Genomic DNA, 24,724 nt, shown 5'->3' with positions numbered 1-24,724 from the left:
TAAGATAGACTTAAAAAATAATACAAACAGATGCTTAATTGAAGACACATTTTAGACCCTCATAGGGCACAGTTTCATTTTTAGTTTCATTTCTAGAGTAGCAAAGGTAAGAATAAGATATTACACTAAAACTGAAGAACAATGAACAAGCGTGAAATGATTTTCATTTACTTTTTTAGTATAATAGATTAATCAACCCCTTGAAACCTGAGCAAATTGGTTTGATTTCTTTTGAAAACATTGGGAGAAGGCAACAAGCAATTTAACAACACACGGTCCAAAAATAGGAAGAAAATAGTAAAACAAGACAATTACCTGAAATTAAGCAAAAATAAATAATTAAAATGAATAGATAAAATTAAAACAAACAACCAAAAGGAACTGGAAAAGGTGCAGAAGACATATTTAGAATTTCTTTTTCTGTAACATAATTTTGATTATATAACTGTAATGATTATAAATGTAGTTTTCTGGATATTTTCTCCAGTTTTTGATAATTTTCTAATAACCCTTTCCTGAAACTAACTTTAAGGTCATTTTCTTAATCAACTTTGACTAATGTCTTGCACTATGCGGGACATTTCTTACCAAGTTGTACATTGCTTTTTTCTCCATGATTTTGAGAGAAATCAAACCATTTGCTCAGGTTTCAAAGGTTCAAATAGTTTGTGAGTGGGCTCTAAATGCTGCTCAAGGTCACTGATGTCCAACCAGATTTAAAGGGTTCAACAGTAAAAACTCACATGAGTAAAAGCACTGTTTTAAAGACAACAGAAAAGTAGCAGCACACTGGGCTTGAGCTTCTTTCAGCAAACCCAACACTCATCTTCCTCTGGCAGAGTCAGGGTCGAAACGATGCTAATAAAAGCATAAGAGGGCTCTGATTCCAGTGTGTGGGTGATTTTCTATTGTATTCATGTTGACCTTTGAGTATCCGGCACCAACAACAACTCACTTTGATCTTGTCGATGTGCACGCGGCTTTTAACTTCAGCCTTTAACCGTTGCTGTCCATGGTGCTGAAATAGGAACTTACTGTAACACCACTGTGACTGATGGAGTTTCTCATTTTTAATTGTTCTATATTATATTCAATGCATTGTTAATTTAACTGATCTGTTGTCAAATTGTTGTTTTTGAACTCTGCCTTGTAAGGTGATCTTAAATGTTTAAAAAGGCGCCTACAAATAAAATGTATCATCATTGTTAACAGAGTTGGGTAATTTTACGGTTTTGCTGGTCCAGTCTGCTTATTATGCTAAATTTATGTCAACCTGCTAAGCAGAAGTTTATTATTATGTCATGCTTTGTTCTTGCAATTTTACAAGTGCCCTAAGTCATAGTGCTACATCCAACTCAAATTGCATCAGTAATAAACAATATGACAGTGTGGTTAATATAATATCATGTTTGTAAACTTACTAATGGAGCAACAGGAGGGGGTGGGGCGGTTTACTTTTGAGATGATGAGATGGGCAGTTATTTTCATTAAAAACAAAAAAACCCAAAAGCGAACTAACTAAAACTGCCCTCATATGGCAACATTTTTGATTTGAAGCAGAGGAGAGAGCTGTCCTAACTGGCAGCAGGTGTGTGAGCTGAACTTTTGTAGGATGCTGTGTTTCTTTGAAATGAGTAATTATTTATACAAGTCTCCTTTTTTTCACAGCAAAAACCTGAACACAGTGTCAGCTGGCTGGAGAGGGATCGCTGGGATGCTTAAAGTTTATGCTAAGGTAAATAACCATCACCAAAAACAAGCGGGCTAATGTTGGCTGTACTGTTTGTCATTTCAAGGAACTATCACAATTTAATTATTTTTTTTTTATTTTAAAAAGTAATGTTACAAATGTAGGAAAATAACAAGAAAGCCATGTTTTAAATTTTCATGTCTCCAGTGTGATCTAGAGCGCACAGCCGATAGCTTTGTGGTTTGTTTACATTAAGTGACAAAAGTGCATATTTAAGGGTGTGTGGACAGAGAGCTCTGGTGTTATGCGATGCTATATGATAGTTAGACACTCGACTCAACCCTAATGCACAAAAATATGATAATCGTATTTACTTTATAATCAGGATGGGGCGTCTTGTCCTCTCAGACCCCTTTGAAAAGGACAAAGGATCACTATTTTATGTATGCAGGTCAGCGTGTCGACATTAACCATATTACAGTACAGCTATTTTGCTCTCAATGTTATGTGCTTCATTAATATTTATTTGTAGATGAATGTGTGATAAAGGACAAACAAACAGAGAGGTGGAGAGTGCGTAAAGCAGAAACAAACAGAGAAAAATGATAAACAAAGGGAGTTGTGAAGAAGCTGCACAGATGAAGGGAGAAAAGCTGTTAAACTCTCATTTCTCTCTGCTCTCTCCATGACTAAGCACAACTCTGAAGATGATGGTGCTGATTTCACATTCAGAATAAAATGGTCTCTCTATTGCTCGAGAAGACTTTGAAAAGAATAAGATATTGGCTGTAGTTATGGAGATGAGACAGTGGAAGCTGGTATTCTCAATTTACAAGAAGGGTTTTAAAGCTGTGCAGTGAGAGATACATTGTTTTTCTAACATTCTTTAGCTCATATTTGAAAGATTGGGGTGTTTAATTTATCAAGCAATGACCTTTTCTAAACAGAGAATGTCTGGATGCTGTTTTGGATGGTTAGGTTTTCGCTATGCCTTATCATACTCCAAAAACACTGGCAAAAACAAATTGGTGGGATAAAACAGATTGCTTTTTCAGTTTCTCTTAATGTGGGGTTCAAGATTACCTCTTAAAAAGTAAAGATAAATCTTAATTTCAGCCACTTTTGTCAGAGCAATAATGTGTTTAATCAATCTTGGACTGTGCGCCCTAATCCAACCCGATCTCAATCCCAACCCATAAAATACAGAGACTTGGTCAGTGTTCCTCAGTGATACCAACGCACAGAGGCACCCTTTAGTGACGGGATGAGCCACCAGGCTGTCAGCATGCTGAACTCTCCCCTCCACCTCCAAATAACTTTTTTTTTTTAACATAGTGAACTAAATATTGCATGTTAAACAGAAATGTGGCATGATGTATACAGTGGCTGGTGGCATTTGTTTGGCTGTACCTCCTGTCACTGTTTTGTTTGAGGGCTTTGACTGGTGGAAGGGCTCTTGATTGTTTTGTTATTTTTTCAACGTAATAGTGTCCAATATCCTAAAAATGTCCCAAAAACATGTCCTTTGTGCGCCCCATATGCTGAGGCTTTTGCAGCGGCCCAGGTTCGATTCTTCCCTGTGGCTCTTTGCTGCATGTCATTCCCCCTTCTCGCTCCCACATTTCCTGTCAATCTACAGCTGTCCAATCAATGAAGGGAAAAATTCCCAAAAAATAATCTTAAAAAAAGTGAAGAAATATCATTAAATCCTAGAAGTGCCTCAAAATCTTAGAAATGTCTTAAAATCCTTAAAATGTCCTAAAATGATAGAAGAGTTGAAAAATCCTAAACAATGTCCAAAAATCCTAGAAATGTCCCAAAAGCCTAGAAATGTGCCAAAATCCTTAAAATGTCCTAAAATCCTAGAAATGTGCCAAAATCCTTAAAATGTCCTAAAATCTTAGAAATGTGCCAAAATCCTAGAAGTGTTCCAACATCTTTAAAATGTCATAAAATCCTAGAAATGTCCAAAAATACTAGAAATATCCTAAAATTCTAGAAACATCCTTAAATTTTAGACACATCCTCAAATTTTAAAAATGCACTAAAAATAGAAATGTTCGAAAATCCTAAAAACACTGTAAAATCAGATAAATGACCCAAAATCCTAGAAATATGTTTGGGGCTGCTGTGACTTTCCTCTGGCCCCCTGTGAATTTGCAAAAGTGGCCCCCAGGCAAAGTAAGTTAAGTATCTCGGGTTGTAGCATGATTGTCTGAACACTATCAGCTGTTTGATGAGCGTGTGGCCTATACATCAGATCAGTGTGGTTGTATCTGAGTATGATTATTGATCTGACGAAGGCCTGAGGATAAAACGGCTTCTATATAAAAGAGAAACACATATGGAGCCAGAGTTTGAAACACGTTTCGTACTCTGAGTCTACTATCAGGGATCAGCACCTTAATACGACTCTGGTGTGCAGTACTTTTTTATTTTATATAATTTGCAAATGCACTCAGACAAATATTAAAGGTAAACAACAGAAAAGAAAACTGTGTAAAAAAAAAAAAAGTGTATTTTTACAGAATACTGTGACACTGAATACAACAGTTGACTTTGTTGTTTTGCACCTGCATCTGATTGAAAGAAAAGAGATAAACAGAGTTCGCTGCTTTAAATTGTTTCTGATTGGAAACGCAATCATCAGTAACTTCATAATTACATTTTGATGCCGTTCCGTTCAAAATAGAATAATGTGTATCACTGTGTGCATACATCAAGGCTAAATTACCATTAGGGCTGCGGCAGCTCATCACCAGGTAAAGTGTTAATTACAGGAGAATGAAAGAAACACTCCCAGGGGCCCCTGCTGAATGGAGTTTCATGGAGCGAATTAGCAGGACAGATAGGGGATTAATTTTCTCTCTCTCTCTCACACACACACACACACACACATACACACACACACATAGTTTGTGTCCACGTGTGTGTCCTTGCAGCCACAGCTGTCACGAAGCTTTGGTTTCACCCCTGTCGACCCTTTGCTTTCATGCCATTGTGTGCTCCCTTTCAATTTCAGTCCGCCCCGCGGTGGATACAAGCCATTTTGGAAACTGCTGAGTATATCGAACTTTTCTGCATGGCTACCGCGGAAGAAAAATCAGCTCATCAGAAAAAGCTCTCTGGGGCTTCCAGACAGGCTGAGACAAGGATTGGTCAATTTACACCTCGAGAAGGTGTTTCACACTTGTGCTGGACGGTTGTCTCTGCAGGGCGTCTCTGCAGTTTACTGTCACAAATTGCACCATTAACAACAAAGTGGCTGAATCATCGCGGTTTTATATCAATTACGGCACGTAGAAATGGTGCAAGAGAAGGAAATAGATTAGATGTCCCCGCTATACAGGATGCTTGATGATCTCCTTAGCAGCTTTCTGATCATTCAGACCAGTTCGTCCTTTATGTTTGTATTCAAGCTTTTGGCCACACTAACGGCACGACTCCAGGGACAGCAGTGTTGGTCAGTGTGTCCTCCTCTTTGGACCAGACTTAAATATTTAATCAAATATTGAATCTCCCAGATACTTAGTTTGTGAGGTTGTTAATGAGGTTATTATATGACTGCTGCCACTGTGCTGATGCATGTGTCCGTAGCGGTGGCGCTGGTCTTTATCGGGATCAATGTCGAGATCACGGACAGATTTCACGATCGATCGATGCATTTAGAATTGGTGTAGCTGTTGAAATCTGAAAGATTCTAATTCTAAAATTTGTGGATGGTTCATTTTCTTTCACATCCCCAAACGAAATGGACCGAGACCCACCTTCTCAGGTGGTCGTGGCCCGGCTGTTTGGTCTGCAGGTTTCACACCAACCCAAATGAACCATACTAACAACGCAAACGAGTTTGTTTTAACCGAACCAAACAAGGTTGGTGTGAAAGCACCTTAAAATGGCTTTTCATTCAGAACGTGTACGTGCACAGTTTAGTCAAACTACGGTTTTAGCTCTATGAGGCCGTTTAATTGGACTACTGTCCTTGTCCAGGTATCCAAGCTTCAGGGGAGAATCAATTTGTTGAAAAAAGTATGTTTGACACGGCAGGTGGTGATATGCTCCCGTTCAGCTAGTTCTTATGAACCAATATATTTACACAGTCTGCGCTATAGACCGAATCCCAATTTTTATTTCCAATAACTTTGGGGTAGAAAACTGCTGCATCACGTAGGCAACATTTAATCAAACAGCGCTGAGTAAACTCTGTCCTAATTTATTAGCTTTAAGCCACCTAAAAAAGTAAATATCTGTTCAGTATATTATGCTACATTTAGAATATTTCCTCCTTGCTGTAAGACAGCCCTTATCAAAGGGGATTTGAAGCCGTTATATCAAAAACATCAGACTCTATTGAGAAAAACAGTAATTTTACTTAACCAAACAGCAGCGTTGTTGGTCTTCTGCAGCCTCTATCAGCTGTTGTTGAAGGTAAACAGGAGCAAATATTCAAAAATATAGTCTGCACTTAAACTGTCAGCCCTATTGATTTTTTAAAGTGGCTTAAGTATGTTTTGCTGCAGCCTCATCCACAACAGTTCATCGCTTAGCTTCCATGCCGCTGCTGCAGGACTGTACTCTATTTATCAGAGGAAGGGGGGGGGGGACTGGACTGTGACTAAAAGCACAAGTCTCTCCTCAGTGCTTGTTTTTAAAAATGCCGTTTGAAAAAATGAACCGTTTTGGAGCACCCCTTCCCCCCTCATAAATAACAGCTTTCCCTAACCACTGAGGGAGGCCGTTGTGGCGACGAGGAGCATGCGGAGACCGTCCAGTTAAAGTCCGACCGAGGTGTCCACATGACGGAAAAGCTAAACTTCCAATTGAATTATCTGAGTGTGTTTGTCTGACACACTCACCCAGTTTTAGTCAGACTAACACAATATTTCGACTTTTCCTAACACTGTGTAAACGTACTACGAGTGTCACAAACCATTTGACGGATGAACTAAATGTATTTTTTGCAAGTCAAACAGTGTGCAGGAGTTTGTTTGCAACTTTTAATATCTTTACTTTGCCTTCCACCATGTAAAGGTTAGGGCTATTTTTCCTTTGTTTCTTTGTCACTCAAACACAGTCTATTATAAAGTTCACCCGGCAGCAGCTGTTTGCAAAGCAAAGAACGGTCTGAATCACTTTTCCATTTTAATCAGTTCAGCTGCTGAAACTATTACCACAGATTTGCTCTTTCACCGCTGTTTGCTTTTCTCTCCCGCTCATACCACCATTCCCCGACTGCTCCTATCTGACACTGTAGATCACCTATTTCTACCCCCAGCTGCTTCGTGATTATATTTTCACTCATAACCCTCCCACATGCCCACACTGCAAACACACGCACACATCCCTCCTTTCCCGTGCCTATCTTAGATTTTGATTTGGGTTTGGCTGGGGCATGTTTGCTCTCTTCCTTTTGCTTAGCAGCCAGCACAGAAAAAGAGGAGGATGGCTGATTATTGTTTGCGAGATGTGTTCGTGTGGGAAGGCAGAGTAAAGGAAAAAGAAAGAGAAAGAGGCGGGATGCAGAGATTGCCAGGATTTATTTCATAGACGGAGTCTCCTGATGGGAGCTGTGGTGTTCAGCTTTTCTGTGTCTGGCAGGAGGGTTCATAGTCCCACTGTGCTGCTCAAGACTGAAGGAGGTGAAAGACTCATCCATCCACTCACAACCTTCCACTTGCTCCCCATGCTGCAGGTACGCACACTGCGGCATCAGACAGTGTGCTCAGACTAGGATTTTAGGGGGGTTTAGATATCACTCACATTGCAGGGTCTTGAGACATTTCTGAGTGACGTGAAAAATCCATTTATGTGTGTTGGTTGTGAAAAAGAGCTCAGACTGTTCTGAAAAACTAGTGAAGCGTGTCAGAGTTTGAAAAGGGCTACCAAAGACAGCAGAAGGTACCAGAGGTTAGAGAGTCAATCTAACAATTTAAAAATGCTGAAAGAGAAGTGAGAAAAACAAGAATCATGGCTTTGGGAACCGTGTGGTATGGGTTGCAAAACAAGCCTGAGGCAAAAGGGTTTTGTCACTTTTACTATCAGTTTTATTTTGTGCAGTAACATAATATTTTTACTAAAAAAATGGCGAGAAGGCAAAAAACAAAACAAATTATTGTGGTCAGTCAGCTAAAAGCATCATGTTATTATTAAAAAAATAGTTCCACATGTGTAAATGTGACAAGATTTAGTCGTGTCTTAAAAAAATCAATGTCATGAGATAAATTAGGGCTGGGCAATATGGTTTATAATTAATATCATGAAATTATTAGGCTGTAGTGTGATATATATCTCCATATTCTACAATCATCTCTAAACTAGTATAGATTACTAAAAAACTAAACTACCAAATGAACTGCACTTGTAATAAAGTAAAATAAATTACTGTAATAATGAAGTTAAGGCACCTTTTTGGTAAAGTTAAAATGAAATACTCTTTTCTTTGTAATGCTTTCTGTGTGTCTGAAATAAAGTTTTGTACTAATTATAATAAGGTAAAATTACGCACTATTATAATAAAGTTAAATGAAGCCCTGCTATAATATAGCTAAGTAAAGTTCTGTAATAATAAAGTTAGATAAAATATTGTCATAATGAAATAAAGTACTGTTCTTATAAAGTTAAATGAAGTAGTATTATAATAAAAATAGTAAATGAAGTATTTTTTAAATCAAGTAAAATGAGGTATTGTATAATAAAATGAGTACAAAAGTACTCTTGTTATAATATTAAATAAAATAATGTCATAAAAAAGCTAATGATATAATGTTATAATAAAGTTAATAAAGTTAAAGTTAAACGAAGTTCAGTGATAATAAAGTTAAATAAAAGAGCCGTTAATGTGAAATAGAATAAAGTACTGTTATAAATGTTTTTGAAATAAGCACTGTTAATATAAATTAAATAAAGGGCTGTCATATAAAGTTAAATTCAGTATTGTTGTAACAAAATAAATTAAAGCATCACTGGTGCTTATTTTCGAAAGCCGCGTCTTGTCTCAGGAGGTTTTGGTCTCTTTGCTGTGACCTTGATGCTCGCAGTCAACAGTTAGATTTTAGCATTTAGTGGAAAGTTCAATCGTAACAGCTGGCAATGTTAATGTAAACAAACACTTCTGCAGTTCATATGTTAATTACAATTGTTAGTTCCTCTGGTGCTTCATAGTCACAAAAATGACTAAGGGTGTTTTCAGACCTGGGTCGTTTGGAGCAGTTGTTCTGAAACAGGAAGTGTTTCCTCCCTTCGTCCGGTCCGTTTAGGCATATGTGAACACAGCAATGGCTCTCTGACGCCGAACAAACATGCGAGCTGACATCACATAGAAGGGGCGATCTCGTCTCAATTCCAATCGAGTCCTGAAACGGTTCATTACCAATAACCAATAAAACCATTAAAAAAAACATCTACTGATGTCAAATCTTTAAGCGGCCTCATAATTGATCCTGATAAAGGCCAGCGCCGCCGCCGTAGGCAAGTGTAACAGTGCAGCAGCACAGGCGTGCTTTTATGTTATTATTAGTCAGGCCTATTAATACTCTCAGATGCCTCTACTGAGCTAACTTTTAACTCTTGTGTTGTTCTTGGGGTCAATCTGACCCCAAATTAAATCTTTTGCAGTCAAAATATGTTTTTTATACTCATGTAAACAAGGTCTATTGGACCTGAATTCCAAAACAAAAAGAAAAATGTGTTGTAATGGGCTGGACTGAAGTAAGACTAAAGGTGTAACACAAAATTCATTGACAATTTATACAATATGCTTTAAATAACAGTGAAAACAGGGCGGGGTCAGAATGACCCCAGAGGACAAAAGGTGTATGGCAGTCGGGAGGACATTACGAAACATACCTGTGTTCAACAACAGGACAGGAACGTCTAACTGGTCTTTCCGTCATCAGTATCAAAGCAGAACTCGCTTCGAAGCGGTCCTGTGATGACCTCATGAGCGACCTGGCAGCAGGTGATGCAGACGTGTGTCTCTGTTGAGCCTCCAGCAGCTGCTGGAAAATGCCTGTTCTGTAGTTCTTCTGTAATGAAACATACTGTATATGCAGAGTTCATTAAGTTTTTTGATTTTTCTTCTGTAATATCATGCACTTATATATCAGTTACAGCGTGCCCACAACAGCCCTGATAACGTGATCGATTTGCAGTCTAATAATAGCCGCCTAATAATGCTTACAATCAGTTTCATCATTTCTCCGTGAGCTCTTTGCAATACCAAAGAACATAAGTACAAACTCTCTATAAGCATTAAAATGCTGCATGAACTTCTGTCAGTCACTGAGTTTGATGACAAACGGTGATCAACAAGTTTCCTCTCAGTCGTTAGAGCGTCATGTTTACTTCTCTTGGTTCGTTTGTAAAAAGTCTTTATGAGCACAAACTGAACCAGAACTAAAATACAACAATGAATCATTTTTTCCCCCTTTGTCCGGACCGAATGAACCGAACTGCAGGTGTGAAAGCAGCCTAAATGGTCACGGTCTTGAGCTCAGCTGATACAAAAACACACACCTCTTGTGCTCACACACTGTCAATGGGAGAGGGTGGTCTGATGTTTTATTCTTGTGCCAAGTATAATAAATATATCACCCACCGGTAACCCAAATTGGAATTTGAGTTTTTCAGACTCCAAACAAAAAAAATCATACTGTTATCACTGCAGTTGTTTTAAATTTCCACTATCATTCAAAATATCTCTTTGAAAAGATGAACTGCCTCAGAACATTGAGCAAAACCAACCACAGAAAAACCCATTTTCTTCCTCTTTTCTTCCCAAACAATGACCTTTTGTGTGGACCCCGCCAACTCCAGAACCGATCAGGCAGAGAGTGGTCCAGTGGGGCCGCTGTCTGATTCTGTGTGTCTGCCAGAGAGCTGTTGCCCTTTTCGCCTACTATTGCACTTCCATTTGAGGCAGCTTATTGTTGCGGCTGTGCCCTGGGGTCCCGTGGAAGAGACATTGAAAGCCGTGCCCTTCTGCTCATTTTACGGCCCACAGACCGTGGCACCATCGGTCGGACACTTGTGCCAACTAGAATTGGACACCTCTGCCCTTTGACTCAAACCTATTTTGACTCCACTAGGCGAATAGAACCAAAGCAGGAGCCCCCAAACTACACGTGTTTTGTGATTTCAATTTCAGAAAAGTAACGCACACCTGGCTGAGCTAAGCCTGTTTAGACAATCATAAATATAAAGTAACTTCTGTTTTCTCTATTTGTCATGGGCTGTGTGCTTATCTCACCAAGATGGGAGAAGAGAGAGGAGATAAAGATGCAGGGACAGTGCTTCAAGCAGAGGAAAACAAAGAGCAAAATCTTACTTTGGAAAAAAAAAAAACACAATTACTGTGACTTCTGTGAAAAAAAGCATAATTGGTTTCCATCCTTGTGGTTATCTCACATGAAGATTGATGCCAAGATTCACTGAAAGGATCGCCAAAGTCTCTGCACTGGTGGATATGAAGAAAGAAAAATAAAGGCGAAAAAGAAAGAAAACAAAGATTTAACTTCTGTTTCGCTGTGGGAACTCTGTGTTTTGTCTTTTAGGAGCTCTGTGCGAGACTTCAGAAGTCTTTTGGACATAGATTTAAATACGATTCGCTCGTTACCCCCTCGTGGTTAAGGACCCGATGTCCTAAGACACGCCACAGCAAGACAGAGACAGAGGGAGATAAAAAGAGGAAGAGCAAGTGGAAGATTAGAAGAAGAGAGAAAATCTGAGAGTGCTGGATGAAGAGGAAAAACGAAAGTTGAAAGAGGAAGATAACACTCAATAGAATATTCATGAACGTCGCCTCATATTCATTCATGCTCAGCTGCTGGTGATGATGGGACCTTGACACCAGAGCCCCCTTGCTTTCTGATAAGTATGCCTTCACATGCTCCCACCCACCCCACAGCTCTCCCATGTCCCCAGCATCCTGGCCCCTTAATCCTCAACCTCCGTTTGGATCTGCAGCTGCAGGGACCAAACAGTCTTCTTCCCCAGAAGCCTCTGAGGCTCCTGAGATGTAGTACTTACTGTGTGTAATATGATCAGGCTGGAGCAGAGCCCTCACCACTGAGGACAGCTTGCTGTGGAGATAATTTTGGACTCTTATGTGACAGGCTGGATCAGGGTGTGCACGCAATGCAAAGTGGGTAAAACGCGCCAGTTAACCAGCAGAAACCACGACCAAACCATGAGTATAAAACACGAGAGTACTTAACTGCCGTGACATCATGAATATGTAACTTCCTCATTTTCAGCCACATTGAACCTGAAACACATTTTGAGTTTTTTATACTTTTTGGAAAGTGGAGTTCTCAGCTTTCTCATGTCATGAGTACTGTTTTTAGTTTTACTCTTTTACTTTGCCGATTTTCAACCAGCTTTGTACCAGACAATGTGGGTGGTATGTGTCGATGAGCTGTCGTAAACTTCCCTTTGTCTAAACAGTGTCTAGATATCCCGGTTGATGTAATTTGGCGATGTTTTGCTGGCTCTTGGGGCTGTTGCCCAAACTACCAGCTGTTCTTTGGTATTTTCTTACTGCCAACCACCACCAGCACCACGTACTCAGAGTATACAGCTGGTCAAGAGACACACCCGCCCCTCTCTGTATCTCTCAAACTTGGACCGAAATTCAATCAAACAGTAAAACTAGGCAGTGCCCATTTCTTGCCTAAAATGTTTTCAGAAACAAGTTTCAGTGGTCTGTTTTGCTGTAATGGCTGGAGTATGAACAGGAGCGGGCGCCACACAGTTTCACAGTGAGAACGACGGCTGAAAAAACAGAGATCAAATGGTAAAACTAAGCAGCGCTAATCAAATATAAACCAAGATTCTGATACTGAGTTGCCTATTTCCTTATATGATATCAAACGAATTAGCGCCCAATGAATGACAATACGTTCTTTACGTACGTTAGGTTTCAGGATGAGAAACATGGTGAGGATGTAACTCAGAATGACTCAAAGTTCACACGGCTCCGAACACGAGACTCCTTAACACCCTAACCTGCCTCCTTCCAAGACCACTCGGGACTGCTTCCTTGATTACTCCCATGAGTGCATTGGTCACGTGATCACAGCCTTTCAAAAATACGTGGGATATGTTGTAAGAACTTGGGTGCATTACTTTTCGTAGAAAAAAGTAAGAACAGTTGTAAGAACAGGCTGAGCATGTCCAAACTGACAAAAGTTTAATTAGTTATACTGTAAAGCTCAACACGAAGCCACTCAAGAACCTCAAGCAAGTTGACAGTGACCTTGTAGGCTTTAATATTTCTGTTGGCTGTTCATTTCAAATCAGACAAAAAAGCCAGTGTCTCAGACGCTACGTTGTTTCTTTGAGTCTTACATTCATAATTTTAGGGAGACGTAGAGGGAGGGAGAGTAGTGCTGAGTTGGACCATAGATCGGTTGACAGTGTTCAAAATTGTATTTATCATCTGAATTTGGTGAAACGAGTTTCATATTCTGAATGCCAAGACTTTGTTGTGTTAAAAATCAAACAACATCCCTAAATGAGCAAAAATCAAATGGTGATCTGTTGCAGTGCCTGAGCCACGTATTTGTTGTGTGACAGGAATTCAGTTGTTTGTGTCCATCTTTGGCTGTGAGGACGCCTCTGTGTTTTTATTTTGCCAGTGAATGTGCTTTGACCTTGACTTTAGACTGTCGCCGCTCTCTTTAACCACTTGCAATGCAGTTTCCATATCGGCTTCATCTAGAAACAGAAACTAGAGTCAATATTACACAATATCTCGAGGGATCCACTGTGGACAAAAGCAGCCACATCGCCATATGCAGTCTGTAAAAGGTTACACCGGTCACAGCTTCCAAGGCGACCCCATCTCTGGCACTGCACCTCAGTCAGGGCTGTTTGCTAATGAGAATCATAGCAAAAAAAGATATAGAAGATTCGTCTTTTATGTCGATGTCACTGATGTCATCTGGCACAGTCTATTGAAAATGCTTTAGTGGATTTATAGACTGTGTAATAGAGGTGCTGCCGTATGTACAGTGCAACATAAAGCAGCATTTTTGCGCATAGGTTCAACGATAATACACAGCATACAAATTTTCAGCACCAGGCTGATTTTACAGGAACATATAGTCAGCAAACAGTTTTTGCAAGCAGTAGCCTATAAAACATACTGACATAAGCAAAGTAAAACACATCTTTGCAACTTTTTGCCACTATTAGATTGAGTACAAAATTAAGGAGGCAGCAGATTTCCAAAATATAATGCTCTGTTATATTTCATAAATAATGAGAGATGTTGGTTTGGGTGCTGTAACACCTCTTATTCTCCAGGGAGAGTGTAAGTTGACCAGTAGAAACAACTATTTAACTGCATGACTTGTTTTATAACCCTTCAACACCTCACATTTTATGTCTGATGCCAACAATTTAAAGTTTCGTGCCCTTTGTGCAGCAAGGGGAAGTCTGGTTGTTGAATGAGTCTGTAGCTTATCAGACAGTGATTCAGAAGACTGACAGTCTTGGAATTTTTTACTTTATTTATTTGCCATAATTATCATCTTTCCAGATTAAATACACTTTTGTACGATGGACCGACGTTTCAGAAAGCAAGAACAGTAAAACTGGTAAACTGTTTGCATTGAACTTAATCCAAGGTTTGCAGAAACAATCAATATCAACGCCTTTGTCTGGCGATAGGGTCACCTCATTGTCATGCAAAACAGTTGACAGCCCAGTCGCCAAAATACAATGTTGGCATTGTTTGTTTCTGCAAACCATTGATTTTACATTTATACATCTCAGAAGTGACGTAGTTCTGAGTATATGTACATGACCTGTATGTATGTGAAACCAACAAAAGCGAGTTTTTTTTAATGAGAGTTTAGGGCATTTTCAGTTGTGTTTTTAGATACAAAACCAGGGATTTTATAATGGCGGAGCTGTCCATTTCAGCCACGTTTTGTTGTGACAAAAGCGGGTATTTTTTTTAAATGTGGAGCATTTCAAGCCATGTTTGTAGAGACAAAAGGGGGCATTTTTTTAACAGTTAGGGACATTCCCAGCTGTGTTTACTGTGACAAAAGCAGCTATTTTTTAACAAGAATTTGGGATATTTCTGGACATGTTTATCGCAGATCTATTTTGACAAGAGTTTGGGCCATTTCTAGCTGTTTTTTAAAGAAAAAAGTAAGAGGTTTTTTTTTAACAAGAATATAAAACATTTTCAGCTGTATTTGTAGCGGAAAAATCAGTCATTGTTAAACAACATGTGAGGATGTTTCAAGTCTTTTTGCTAGTGATGAAAGCGGCCATTCTTTTCAGCTGTGTTTGTAGCCACAAAACCAAGCATTTTTTAACATGTCAAGTATTATAGCTGTTTTCTAGCAACGACAGCAGGTTTGTTTTTTTGTTTTGTTAACAAGAGTTAGGGACATTTCAGCAGTGTTATAGCAGTCAAATTGGGTAGCCTATTTTAAGCTAAAATGTGATGTTTTCATAAATCTATCCGAGTGGTTTTTGTGCCTAAACTAACCACCCTTTTACCCTTCTGTAACTGCATTTGTTGCATTTGCTGTCAGGGAAAATCAAGAAAATCACTGTGTTTTTTACTGTTTCTTTCATCGATGCTGTCTGTCTCGAAATGTCATGATGTCTGAAAACAGACTAGTTAACACATTTTTCATACAGTGGACCTGTCTGTGTCGACACCGAAAACCACTGCCTTACCTGCACTGTTGAACCCTTTCATAATGTTGCAGGTGCCCTGTGTGAAAGCATAAGTAGACACTGATCCCATCAAAAACATCTGCCTCTAGTTGGCTCCTCTTTACAACACACCGTCCTATTCAACATCACTCTCTCTTTCATTCCCATTTTATGCACTGTCTGACTCCGGCGTTCACTCTTATTCAGCCGTTCTCCTCTTTCGATGCTGCCAGTGCCATTCAGGCTGCTTCATGTACACATGTAACCATGGCAACTGGCAAATAGAGCTGTATAGCATCGTTCAACTTTTGTGGTAGACATGTTATTTGCAAAACACTCTGGAGAGATGCCATGCAGTGTCACATAGACCGTTCTATCTGGGAAAAAAAGGGCATCTTTACACAACCGTTTATTATCTCCCTGATCTGTTCTGGCTTTATGTTTTGATGGATAATTTTGAAATTCAGACATCAGACTCCTTTTATACGCCCTCAGCAAATGTGTACACCAAGTTCTAGAGGCAAGACGAATACATGTAGCATATTAAAATGATAAAATTCACTTTTCTGGAACTGTTTTAAAATGTATGATAAGCTAATAAGTAATTCAGTTTTGTTTTGATCCTTGAATTTTCTTTGCCCACATGCCCAAAAGCATCCCATCGACCCAAACTCTAATTCCTACATGTGTTTGAATCATAAGGCTAGGGAATAGTCTGATTGTGAGAATGATTAAAGCATCCAGATATTTGATTTAAGTGTCTTGAGTCTGCTGATGAGCTACCTGCAGTACGATGTCTGCTCTTTGATGCATCAGTTCTGTGCAGGCACAATCTATTCCTCTCCATTACCGTCGGAGTTTCATCTATAATAGTGATGGCCTGCGCTGAAAGATGAGCGTCTGCATGGTTAGAAAGCTGATGAGCTGAACTAAAGCGTTTATCAGAGATTTTTTATTTTTTAGGCGAGGTACCTGCATAAAATCACAATGCTGGGGTAGATGGTATTACTAAACACGCCTCTACAACCAGACTACTGGATTTATATTTATTATTTTACTTTGTGCTGTTATTCTGTCTCTCATACAATTTGAGTATTTTACTTATGTGTCTTTTATTATTCCTATTATCATTTCATCAATTTATTTATTTCCTTATTCATTTTTATCTTAATATCTATAGGTTTTATTCCGTGTTTCCTCACTTATGGCATTTCCTCAGTTCCTGATATTAATGAGTACTATTTTTAGAGTAGTACTCGAGTAGTATTTTTTTTGAGTAGTATTTTTTGTGTTTTACTTAGTCACAAAATCTTAACAAACGCCAATTTTTGTGTTCTGCCATCTAGCGTCGCCGCCATTACTGCAGCGGCAATTGACTGCTGACAGTGACAGTTGTAGAAACAGTATTTAACAATAACATTATAACGTTATAGTTACAGCATCATGGGTAGTTGGATTGATGAAGTTTGGCAGTGGCCCGCAGTTACTGATGAAGGTACTTTACATGGATGGCTGTTGTTGTCAGCCTGGTTTTACTGTATAAAGCACTTTGTGTTACAGTCTGTTTGTATGAAAAGTGCTAAATATATATATATATATATATATTATATATATATATATATATATATATATATATATATATATATATATATATATATAAATGAATGATTATTGATTGATACTGTCTAATTCTGGCAGTTGCAATACCAATGTGCTCATATTTATAAGTTAATTTGTGTTGGACAAATTATAAAGTTAACATGATGATGGCGCTGGACAAAAAAGTTATAGGATCCCTAAAGTTATGAAAATTAACCCTGCGAGGGGCATGAATATCTGAACTTAATTTTGTGGCAATTTGTCTGATAGTTGTTTAGACATTTTAGTGAAACAAGCTGTATTCACTGCAGTTTTTTGCTCACATTATGTCAGAAACACATCTAGTAGGCCTTTATCTCTTCCACAAACGCACACACACGCACACACACACACACACACACACACACACACACACACACACACACACAAACACACACTCAACACATTTTGCGAGTTAATGCATCGCACAATTTAATCCTCAACTCTGGCTTGCGGTATCAATACCAGTCTGATCTGAAAAATAATAATAACTGTAGGCTTTATGTCAAGTTGACATATTACTGATTGCAAAGAGCTGGATTGAGATTACAGCCCGTGGCTCAGATGTAATTGATTTTCCGCAAACCCGCGAACAACATCCACCACAAAGTTCAAGCCAGTGAGTCGGTATATTAATTTATCAAACTCAAGACATGTGTTCAGGCTTCCCGGGGCGGAAACCTCCCTGTGCTGCGTTACCTATTACAGCCACCTCGTGTGACTCCTCTGCATTGACGTGCATCCGAGACGTCAGGGTTTCTCACTCGTTTAAGCTCCACGTCTGACAGGAGCACTCCCCTTCACTCATCATCTGTCTGCCTCGATGTAGTTCATGTGATGGCGGGCAAAGCGGCCCATTGCTGTGCAGGCTGATTAAAGCGGCATCAAAGTCTCAGCCTCTGGCTTTGAATACATCACATGTCAGCTCATGTGAGAGTTATATTGAATAATCGCCAGAGCTTAAACATCCCTCAATCTAAGATGGAAAAATGCATCCTCACCAACAGCATCCTCAACATATAATCTCTTCCGAGTCCAGCCCAATTAATTCCTCTGCACAAACTTTACAGAAAGTTTCAGGCTCGTTTGTATTCCAAGTCTATTCATTAGCTGGATGGAGTGGTTTGAAAACACTCTGCTCTTAATTGTTTCTGTTTGATTCAGACTAAAGCAGAGCCTGTAATTAAAAGAGAAACAGACAGAGGGGAGATAAATTGAGTGTTAAACTGCCAAAGTGATCTTCAAAGTGTCCAAACGAGCAGAGGAGGTGAAGGCTAGGAAATGACTTCCAGGCCTCTTAGCTGACTTAACTTTGTCTGCTCAAAACTACACTGCAGTGACTTACATGCCCACATGAAATATATGCACATAATTCCATATTCATGTTTGCGGAAACATTACAGGGAAGGTAATTCACCCAGACTGAATGCTTGTCGACAGGGCCACAAAACAACAACATCAATTGTTCTTTCTTTCACTTGCTGCCTTGAAATATTCATCAAATATTCTCCACGGGGACGGCAAAGTTTGATGCTGCCTGTGATCATCAAGCTCTGAAAACACACTGGAGCGACAGGAAGTGTTGCAGCTATGGCAAAAAATTCAAACATCCTCCAAAAACTGCATTTTCATCCTCTCGTATCTTTATGAGCCGCTGCAGGAACTTCACGTTTAATCATTTGAGCCACAGAACGAGGGGTGTTCTTACTGAACCTGAGTCTTTTAAACCAAAACAGGATTTTTTTTTCCATAACCAAGTAATCGAAACCACACCTCCAAACTGTTGAGAAAAGTAAAGTTCCAACGTATCTGCTACAAAATAAGGTACAAATCTGACATATGTAGAAAAAATAGTAGTGCACACAACTCCAAATTATGTTTGACAGCTTCAGAGAACCAAATCATTATCTCTATTTTCCCTACACTTTTATTGTAAGACGTTTTTGTATTAATTATTCAATCACATTTTCTTTGACAGTGATAAATAGTTTCTGATATTAGTTATTCATTATTAATATTAATTAGTCCTTTGAAAAACAATCCTTTTGAATAGATTTTTTTAGTGTTTTCTGAGCCCTCTCATTCTTGAGCATTTTAAATCTGCTGTCCTTACTATCGACCTTTCCTATATTATGGGCCTTTAATGCTTTTTACTAGGAGATTGTTTGGATATATTTATGTGTATTCAAGATATTTCTCAAGGCTCTCTTAAACATGATTTATTCCTTTTTAGCGTATACATTTAATGTTGTTTATATACATTCATGTATTTATGTTTCTGGATTATATAGCCGTTTAGTTTTTGTCTTTTGCTATATATTTCTGGTCTTGGGCATTTGTTTTTCAAACGCTACGCCTTTGGCCGCCGGTCTTTCCCTTGATTGTAATGGACAGTTCTGTTGTGTGACAGGGTGTTATTTCGCGGTGCATCCATGCACAGATGGTCCTTATCAATTAATAATGTATTTCTCATTCTGACTGTGGTTGAATCTCACCTGTTTATATATTATCTGTCATGCTTTTGGTTTGTCACGCTGGTGAAGGCTTATCTGAAATACGTTTGTGTCCATGTTTAAAGAAATAAGTGAGGTCTTATAGGTGTCCGTGGTGTTTCTCTTTACAAAAACTGCAGCTCCACTAATGGAAACTTTAGGCTGGCTCCAAGAGTCAGTCCATCCCCACAGACCCTTACGTTAAAAATACCCAACTTTACAGCAGAAATAAACATGATTACAGCTTGGTACAAAAAAACAAACAACAAAACAAAACAGTTCTGGCCTTTTTAGCTAATATCCCCCGTTAATGTCAGCTGTACAGGGGTGATTTTTTTTTTTTTTTTAAGAATTCAACATTATTTGATGTTATTAAGACTTAAACTCACACTGTCACTATTATGTTTTTGTAAAATTATGGTAAACTACTGGCGCCTGCAGTTGCCGGCATCCTACTGTTAAGTTACAGTGTCAAAATTGTAAATGACTTCAACAGTATTTCACAGTTTTATTTATTACAGTATTCTTTAATAGAATTTTAGGTGTTACAGTGTAATTACACCAAGGTGTACAGTGTTTATTGTTATTTTATTTGAGGAAAATGTATATTAATGTTACAATTTTGGCTGCATTTTTTTACAGCAATTTGTACAATGTAGATTTCTGCTAAATGGCATGTAGTTACCAACATCCCGCCCTTTTTTTACAGTGTCAGTATTGTAAATGTTATCAAAAAAATGATTACAGTATTCCACACTAGAGTGTGAGGTTTATAGTGCATTATTTATTCCAAAAAGCATGAAGATTTACAATGTTTTAATTTATTTGGAAAAAAACAAACCAAAACAACAACTGTAATTTACTGTGAGATTTTGGCGGCATTTTTACAGAAATTTGTTACAGTGTACGCAAAACTAAAGGTGCACTGGCTTTTAGTGACAGGTAGGTATTGTCTGTTGACAAGCTGTTACCATGGCGATGGTGTTTGAGTCAGATATTTATTTTGAACAAGCTAAAAAAAATAGGAGAATAAAATAAAATATAGGCAACAAACACAACACAAACACATAGTTGTCAACACCTGTAAGTGTTTCATGCCCGAAAAGCACATGAAAATAAAACCTACCCTCATTTTCAATTAAAAAAAAAAAAAGAAGAAATTAAATTAAAAATATGCAACCAAAAAAGCGTTGATTAGGTAACGTAGCTGAGGCATAACCCAGATTAAACAAGTATAGGTGTAACAATAGCTTTCGCTCTTTTAGTGCGTTTTCAGTTCATCAAAGTTTTACGCAACATTTTGGTTGACGAAAAAAAAAAGTTTCATCCTTTTTTATCTGATGTAGTTTCGTATAAAACGGCATTAAATCTGACATCCCTATCATCAGGCACCGCTCCAGAAGCCCAGGTCCATTTTCCACGTTACACAGATAACCATGTTCACACAGCGACAATATCCTGTTACACATATTTCTGCCTACCACCATCAAAGCAGCATTATCTCCCCGCTGACCCACAGGCTGACCTGCTCTGTTAACCGGTTATGCTGAAAAGTGCTGAGTGGCCGTTTCCTACAAATGGGATTTCCTTATCTGTAGTCCGAGAGTATTCTGTCACCAGCAATAGATGACTCTCTCCATTTTGCTCTGTAATTCATTTCCTGGCTTTCTCTTTGCCTCACATTCTTCCTCCCTGACAGGTGAAGAAGATAAAATAGCGTGAGTCGGTCGTGCGCTGATGGCTGTTGAGGATCTCGGCTTCACAGGAATAGATAGTGCCACAGCAACAAGCTCCTGTTGGTATCTTAAAGTTGGGAAACAGAAGTGAGGAGAATCCAAAGTTGATTTTATAATTAAAAATTGATACACACATTCAATTATTTAACATGCAAATGAGGGAGATAATTTTTAATTTTAAAATTCTAAAAGAGCCTCTGCAGTGCTATCAGCGCCACTGATTTATGCGTGCATGTTAATCTGCTGTGTTTAAAATCTAACATTTGCATTCTGCAAGAATTACACTTATCAAGCACCACACATGAACATGAATACACACACACACACACACACACACACACACACACACACACACACACACTGGTACTGGCTTCAGTGTGGTGGCCTGTTGGCAAAGCCTCTGGGCCCTGTGCCAGCAGAGTGCCATCTCATTATCTCCAGTCACACAAATGCACTGGAACTGGTGGGAAACGTGCAATTCATTGCAACAGTTGTAAGTGACGGATGAAGTCAGGACATACTGCATAAACACCAGCAGCCGGCACAGTATCGCATAATGGATGACGACGCAAGCTGTGGTAAATGTCCATTTTTCTTCCCCAGAACTCTGCATTTTCTGACAAGTTGGACACGTGTGTTTACAATCCATCTGTTTGGGGAAATATTCATCTGAGAAGGAGTGAAGGGAAGGCTGCTGGTTTAAGATTTTCAAACCAGACGTGAATGAAATGTAGTATTACACGGTGAACAAAGCATATGTCCTTGTTTTGAGTTCCAGGCTGAATGGAAAAAAAAGAAAAAAGAAGAGAAGTAGTCAAGGATAAACCAAACGTAACCTCCTGGGGCTGAAAAATGAAGCCAACATGGCAGTCCAGTCAAGAAAATGTTTGCAATATGTTTCTGTAAACCACAAATACGCTGCATTTGCACGTTTTATATACATCATATCAACAAGTCTAAAGCTTACCATCCACCTCTGGGGATGGAGGCTTAGGTGGATACAGGCCTCTGCAATCCACTGTTCAAAAGCAACAAAACTGGTTGCTTTTAGTGACCCTTTGTGGCATTTCCCAGCTGTGTTTGAGCTACCAAACCTGGGTGATTTTGAGCAGTACGTGGGTGTTTTTATCAGCACATATGGTGCTTTCCAGCAAAGTTTGAGCAAGCAAACCTAGGTGACTTTCACCGACATATGGCATTGCCGACGTTTTCTGGTTTCCTTAACAGGCGTGTTTGTTCCTCACATATCATTTCCCAGCAGTGTTTGAGCCACCAAACATGGGTGTTTTAAGCCAAAACAGGATCTTTTCCTAACTATAATTTTTGTGGCAAAAGCTAACCATGCCTACAGCACAGAATTGTTGATTAACGTAAAGTTTCAATGTATCCGCTACAAAATAATGAAACAGTGTACAAAAACTGCAGTTCCACTAATGGCCACTTGAGGCTGGCTCCCATAGTGAGTCAATCCTAATAGACCCAAATATTAAACTTCTCAACTTGTTTACAGCCTGGTACAAAAAAGCCTGGTCTGAGTTTTGGTATAGCTATTAACCCATTCATGACATTTGCACAGGGGTAAATTTCGTATAACTAACCTATTTGAATGTTATCAAGTCTTAAAGTTCCTGCATAAGTTGGGGTTGTCTGTTGATGAGTTGTTACCACAGTAAAGACATTGGATTGGTATGAAACCATGGCGTAGATTCACAGAGTATTGGCGTAGCCGTAGCTGTTGCTATTTCAGTGTATTTTCACTTCATTGAAGTTAATCATTTGGTCGTGTCAAAAAGTCTTATTCAGAGTTTCGCTGTCCTAAATCATCCACTAATGGGTCAGATGTTTAGTTTTTCCAGTAAGTCCAGCAAGAAAGTAAGATTTTCGCCAATGAAAATAAGCAGTAGCATTACCACAGTTAACTATAGTCTTGGACTGTGCTTACCCAGCTAGCGGCAAGTGTGAAAGTTAGCTCCACTGTGGAAAACATTTGGTCATTTCTGGCTCCTAAAATCCTAGATGGGGACTGTAGGATAACATAAAGCTAACCTCAGCGTAGCTGTAGTTGTTGGTGTTTCGGTGTGTTTTCAGGTTATTCAAGTTAATTGTAACATTTTGGTGCCTAAAAAAGTCATTTGGTTGTAGGCCTACTTAAAGATACCCAAGTCTCACTTAAGTCTAAGAACTTAGATGTTCAGTGTTTCCAATAAGTGCATTTTATTTCAATTATGTTAAGCCGTTTTTTTAAAATTAGCAAATACTATTAGCGTTGTCACAGTTAACCATAGACTCTAATGCAGTGTTGTAACCAAGCTAGCAGTTAGCGTAAGGGTTAACTCCACTCTCTTCCAAGTGTGGTTACTTTTGGTGCCAAAATCAAAGGTTGGTATGGTTAGGTAAGGTGTAACCCCAATTTATATAGGCATATAGCATAGGTGTAGCTGTAACTGTGGTTGTTGCTGTTTTAGTGTCTTTTCAGTTTATTTATATTATTTGTAAAATTTTGTGGCCTAAAAAAGTGTCTGCGTTTAGTTGGAACAGACCCTCTTAGTTTATGAACTTGAATGTTCAGTTCATACATTCTGCTTTAATGATTTCAGGGCTGTTTTTCCATGAGAGAAAATTAGCATTATCACAATTAACTGTTCACTATAATGCAATGTGATAACCAAGCTAGCAGCTAGCATTAAGGCTAGCGTCACTACGTCGTCCAAATTTTGTCACCTCTGGCTCCAAAAATCCAAGATGGCAACAGTCTAAAAGCCAAACTTGAAGCTTCGAAACGGGAGTCCACAGACTAAAGGGTGATGTCACAGTGGTTACGTCCATTATTTAATACAGTTTATGGGATGAACACAGAGTGCTTTAATAGTCTGAATAATTCTCTTTTTTCCTCACACGTGTCCTTGGCGGTATTGCAGTTAATCATGTCGACACTCCTCTTGCTGCTCGCGTAGCAGCAGACAAGAGCCCCCTTTGCTAAAGTTGGCGGTCAAGGTCATTAGTGAGTCATTACAAGCTGATCCTCGCACATTTTTCAACCCTTTAATGATGCGTGCATGCACCTGTCAACAGACAGAGACGAGTGAAAAATCATGCGTCTCTCTTTCTGACCTCTTCCCAGGCTCTCGCTCTTTTAACTCCTCGTCTCCACCCATCCATTAACAGCACCTCTCCTCTCCTCTCTGCTCTGTAATGTTGACTAGGTGCAATATCTTTTTGACATTGATTCCAGTGATTTAAATCCTCCAACTCACGACACAAATTACCTGCAATTTACAGCCACCCCCATCCATTTCACTCATAATATGCTCCGGTGAGAATTCAATGTTCCTTCTCTCTCGCTCTCTGTTCCTTTTCTCTTTGTTCTCCTCAAACCTCCTTTCTCTCTCTCTCTCTCTCTCTCTCTCTCGCTCGCTTTCAGTCTCCTTGCACTCACACCTTTACTGCATCACGATTTACAGCCTCGGCTGTTCCTTGTAGCGAAAAAG

General features: G+C 39.0%; 1 long non-coding RNA gene across 1 annotated transcript in view; it reads left to right on the top strand.

Moving 5' to 3' along the window:
* The first annotated feature begins 1,668 nt into the window (after nt 1-1,668).
* LOC121955208 overlaps nt 1,669-24,724 on the top strand; it is a 66,016-nt gene continuing 42,960 nt past the window's right edge. The window contains exon 1 of the long non-coding RNA XR_006106616.1: nt 1,669-1,735. This is a non-coding gene — a long non-coding RNA (uncharacterized LOC121955208). The remainder of the gene's footprint in view (nt 1,736-24,724) is intronic.

The sequence above is a fragment of the Plectropomus leopardus genome, chromosome 16 (assembly GCF_008729295.1).
Source record: "Plectropomus leopardus isolate mb chromosome 16, YSFRI_Pleo_2.0, whole genome shotgun sequence".
Lineage (NCBI taxonomy): Eukaryota > Metazoa > Chordata > Actinopteri > Perciformes > Serranidae > Plectropomus > Plectropomus leopardus.
Note: the sequence above shows the minus strand (reverse complement) of the source record. Positions and strands in the feature narration are given on the sequence as shown.